The 4,915-nt window shown below is 42.5% G+C and overlaps 1 long non-coding RNA gene across 1 annotated transcript; it reads left to right on the forward strand.

Moving 5' to 3' along the window:
* The first annotated feature begins 232 nt into the window (after positions 1-232).
* On the forward strand, positions 233-1,327 carry LOC148644567 (uncharacterized). The gene is made up of 3 exons (XR_015928680.1): positions 233-409; positions 668-841; positions 1,175-1,327. It is a non-coding gene; the product is annotated as an uncharacterized LOC148644567 (long non-coding RNA).
* Positions 1,328-4,915: the final 3,588 nt, after the last annotated feature.

Below are 4,915 nucleotides of genomic sequence, written 5' to 3' on the forward strand. Positions count from 1 at the left end.
CTTCCATTTTGGCTCAAGCCCAGACTGTGGTGTTTCTCTGAGCCAAGATGGCTTCTGAGCAGGCAGGGATCTGGAAGCAGGTGAGCATTATTGAGCAAGACACACCTGGGCATTCCACATGAGGATTGTAGGGCTTTCGGGATAGGTTCCCATGGAATTAACCAAGCCCCTGTAATTAACGAAGAAGCTTATAAAAGTGAAGCTTGGGAGGAAAACATTTATATTGAGTTGGGGAGGAGAATTATTTATTGTCAGTTGTGTTGCTGTTGTTCCAATGGCCCAGGAATAGTGGGATCTGTTTGATGAGAAGAGCAAGATGTCAATGGCTTGGACAACTAAATCAGAACACTGTTATTGAAGCTAGCTGATTTGTTGGACTTGAGAAGCTGTGTTGTGGCTTGGAAATGCAGTAAGTAATGCTGTCCAGTAGGGATTGCTGCTGGTGCTGAGATGGTGTGCGTCGGCTATTGGGTGGGTAACATGTTGGGTTGAGGTGAAGTTCTAGTCTGTTGTAGCTGTTCAGGATGTTGCATGCAAAAAAGCACAGCTGGTCTATGTTGCTTAGTGTCCTAGTCTTTCAAAGACTTTGAGGGTGAGCTGGCTGCTCTTCCGTGCTGAGTCTGGAGACTGTACAGTTTTAAGCACAGACTTGTGATTCTGTCTGCAGAATTGAGACTTCATGGGTATGTACAATACCTTGCATTGGATACCTGGAAGATCCATCTTGAGGAAAGTTGTATACAAGGAAGAGCCCAGTTGTGTTCCTGTCTCTGGGACACTGAAACCCAGCTAGATGCTGCTGCACAGTAAGTAAGGAGAGATCCCTCCACTGAAATCCCAGGTAGGGCACCGCTATACTTATTTCACTGTTGAAATGGGCAGAAACTGAAGGTCCTTTTAGGTAAAATGACTGGGTTATTGGACTAATGCTTTTGTGCTGAAGTGAGCAGTATCTCCACTGGACAAGTGTGGGACGGTGTTGCCATTCTTTCCTCCAATGATGGCTCATGATCTGGGTAAGGTTGAGGCGCTTGTGCTCTCAAAGCTAAGAACTCCAGTGTAGGAATGTTGTTGGTGTTGAACTGTTATTCCAAGACAGTGATCGAGTGTCAGGACTTGGTCATTGGCCTTTTTTTTTTCTTGAAAGGTGTGCTGTTTTTTTTTTTCTTGTTAGGAAAAAGAGCCCTGCTAACTGCATGGGAAGAAGGTAGACTGGTAATTGAAGGTCTACAACAGGAATGGGACATCCTCAACACTGCATCTGTAATGTGGCTTGTATGGTGATCCTCTGGCATGTCTGTGCAATAAAGTTAAGGTGTCATTTGAAGTTCTTTGTATACAGCCATTAACACCTTTTGAGCTGTCCTCTGTGGTACCACTTATTAATGCCACAGATCAATAATCTGATGCTCTATTAATGTGAAGATCATGGGGAGAACAGCAATTGATGATAACAGTACTTTCAGGGGTAGTGTTTCCTAGGCAACAATGTTACCTGCAGGAAGAGTGCTATATGTTAACATGTATAATGAGGGAAAGCTGGGGATATGTATTGTATGGGTCTGAATAGAGATTAATCATGCCTTGCAATAACCAAGGAGCTTCAGTTGTGGTTGTTCAATTAAATAGCCTGAGACTTGCAATTGTAGAAGAACATGAGTATTAACAGGACCAAGGGATCACAGGCAACAGCACAGCAGCCACAGTGCCAAGCGTGCAGTGAACAGGGTTTCCTGGCTGTTTGCTTTCTGCAGCTGCTACAGGCCTGTTTTCTTCAGAACCTATCCAGCAACCTTCAACCCTTTGAAGATGCCCTTTCTCCAGAATGCTGGGCAAGAGCAGGGATCTCCACATGTCATCCTGAAACATGCCAATTAAGTCACCCTCTATTTAACTAGGAGCACTAGGGGAAGTTATTATGCTGCTCTGTAACTTGACCACCTCTGAAGAGGTGCCCCTTACCTTGGAGGGTCTTCTGGTTCTTGTTGTAACTTCCTGCGTTTTACACCAGATGGATTGTGAGTAGTTAAGTACAGAACCAGCTGAGCTGAGGTGTTACTAATGTGTAGTGATGGAGTACATCTATTCTAGTAGCTTATTAGATTCAATTGTAGTCTGGGCCATGGCGAAGTTACAGTACCATTCTTCCTTAGTTATTTTGTATAACTACTTCATGTATGGCACGGTGGGGGTAGGCATGCACTTAGTTGGTAATTTTAACATGTCTTCACAATGGAGGGGATTTCCTAAAGCTTGCACAAAAGTCATTTTGACAGACATTTCTTAGAACTACCAGAGCTGTACCTAATAGTCTTATCTGCATGAGGATGAGACCCCAGGATCAAGTATTTCCAAAAATCAGATGACTGTTAGTTTGCCACATTTTTGAGCTAGGTTTGGATGTTCAGCACTGCTCCCTATCCACTGCAGTGGATGTGCTTTCTAGTAGTGTAGTCATCACTGTTGACTGTCCCCGTTCAAGAAAAGCTATGGTTTACCACGAAGTAGAGACTGATTTGACAGTCATTAAGTTATTAATCTTGTTAACCTTACTTTAGCCAAGCTCTACACCCAGAGCAACAGAGGTTTGGAAACAGCTGATAAGGATCACTACTCGTAACCCAAATTAATTCATGCGGAGACCACATCCTGTTTGGTTTAAATGCTTTTTGAAGAGTGCTACATAGCACACTTTCTGAGCCAGAACCGGAAGGGTAAGATCTGACTTCTTTGACCCCAAATCTCAAAGGTGTACTAAAATAAGCTATCAAATGTATACAAAGCGTAAATCCCCAATTCTCTGGAGGTTTCCTGGGCACAAAGTGCTTAGGGAAAATGGGAGGCAGTCCAGTCTTTCATGCATTATAAAACCAATTCCCATTTCTATCTGAGATGTTTGCTAGGAATAACCCTCTGATGTGAATGCAATCGTGGCTGAAGGTTGTCATCATTTGCAATCCATTACACTATCTAACAGGATTGCAAGTCACAAAAATTAATCTGAAGCCCCATTCAAGCCTTCACCTCAGCCAAGTTCAGCTGCTCTGTTGGTGGAACCATGTGTCCCATCTCTATAAAAGACTAGCTTTTAAAATGGCCTTTAGAATTCACAGATTAGATTCTATTTATACTAAAGGAACCATAAGAGAGGAGCCTGCAGGTGCCAGGAAAGCAGTAATTTAAAAACCCTGGCTTCAAATGTAAAAAATTCAACCACCTTATACCCTTTTATCTTCCTCAAAACAGACATGCATTCCAGACTTTCATGAATGATTTCTAAGGAATGCTCTGTGCCACTGCCAGTTATGCTTCTCAATCAGAGTTTAAGCTGCTCCCTGAAAAGCATGTTTAAGCAGCTGGGCTTCTTAACTTTTAAAACTTGGATTAATAAATATCAAACTAACACTGAGACCATAATCAACATTCTTTATCCCAATGAATCTCATTTTAAACGTTCCTCCAGTTATATATTACCTTAAATTGTCTGCTCTGCCCTGAATGGATTGTGATGTTTCTTGGGAAACAGAAAACCATCCTGCCAAACTCTTTATAGTAGAGTTCCCCCACTGCACTTAAGTGATGTTTTTTTTCTTTGGTTGATTGGCACTTTACCTGCATACTATTCACTGGTTTAAATTAATTTTCAGATGAATTAAAAAAAAACACCCATTTTAGTAACAGCACCAGAAATAGCTAGTTTACACCCAACAACACAGTACTTAAATCAGACTGAACACCCCGATAGCATACGGATTGTGGGCACAAGTTATTTCAATTTAATTATTGCCAGCAACTGAAACAATCCAGAGTGAGCTGAAATGTTCAGTCTTCTTAGCTGGGAGGGGTGTTTCCAGCTGTCAGAATACATCTGTTAATCTGACCTTTGCACTTGTGCATATGTCACATTCTCTCATTTCTATTTTTGGTTGTTCTTTCTTGCAGTTTTTGTTGTGACAGAGTGAGCCTCTTGCCAAGGCCATCATGGTGCATGTGTATTTGTTCTCAAGCCATTTATCCATTTAAAAATTATTCTCCACCTCGTTGCACCTGGTAGGTCTGAAGTGTGCTTTATTAGATCTGGGTCATGAATCATGAGGCTTTGACCTCTCTCCACATTAGGCTTAGCAAATTCCATCAAAGGTCTTGCAAGCCTCAGCACTGCTCAGAGCTAAGGCAAAATGCCTGCTTACTTACCTCATCTTGTAAACAATCTGAAACGCACTAAAGGGGCAAGACTCCACAGTCCTGCAGAGTCAGACTTCCATGCAATTCTGCTTTTGCATTTAACCACAAAACAAATTCTCATCCACAATGGCCACCTAGAGAGCTTTTTATACAGCAGGGAATGTACCAAAGCAATCAAAGAAAAACCTTGCTCAAGATTACAACAGCAGCCTCCCACACTGGTTTTGAATGCGCAGCCCAGTATATAGTGTAAATTGCACTGCCATTTTCTCCATCGGTACTTATTTAGAATGATTGAAGATGTTAAAATTCTGGTAATGCACAACTGTAATTGACAATTCTAAAGATAGAAATTATCCATACAATTGGGAATCACCACTCTTTCAGCTCATCAGTGTCCCTTGCACTCACTGGGCTCCATGGCAACATACAGGAAGTACACCATTGATTAGAGGAGAGCTGCTTCACTTACTGGTATTGCTGTGAGCTAGCAGGTGGTAGGATCACAGCTCAGCCAAAAGCAATCTGGCAGACTAATCCCACCCCCCCCCCATCAGAGCTCCACCAATTCTTTACTGAGCTTGGGGGACCCCTGGTTACAATCAGACAGCGACTTGATCCAGGCTTAATTTCCAAGCTCAGCTGGAGGCCCAGAAACATGTCAGAAACGTGGATTGTGGATGAGGAGCTATACTTGACAGCAACCAGAAAAGATGAGTCAGAGCACCAG

The sequence above is a fragment of the Lepisosteus platostomus genome, chromosome 20 (assembly GCF_059453375.1).
Source record: "Lepisosteus platostomus isolate fLepPlt1 chromosome 20, fLepPlt1.hap1, whole genome shotgun sequence".
Lineage (NCBI taxonomy): Eukaryota > Metazoa > Chordata > Actinopteri > Semionotiformes > Lepisosteidae > Lepisosteus > Lepisosteus platostomus.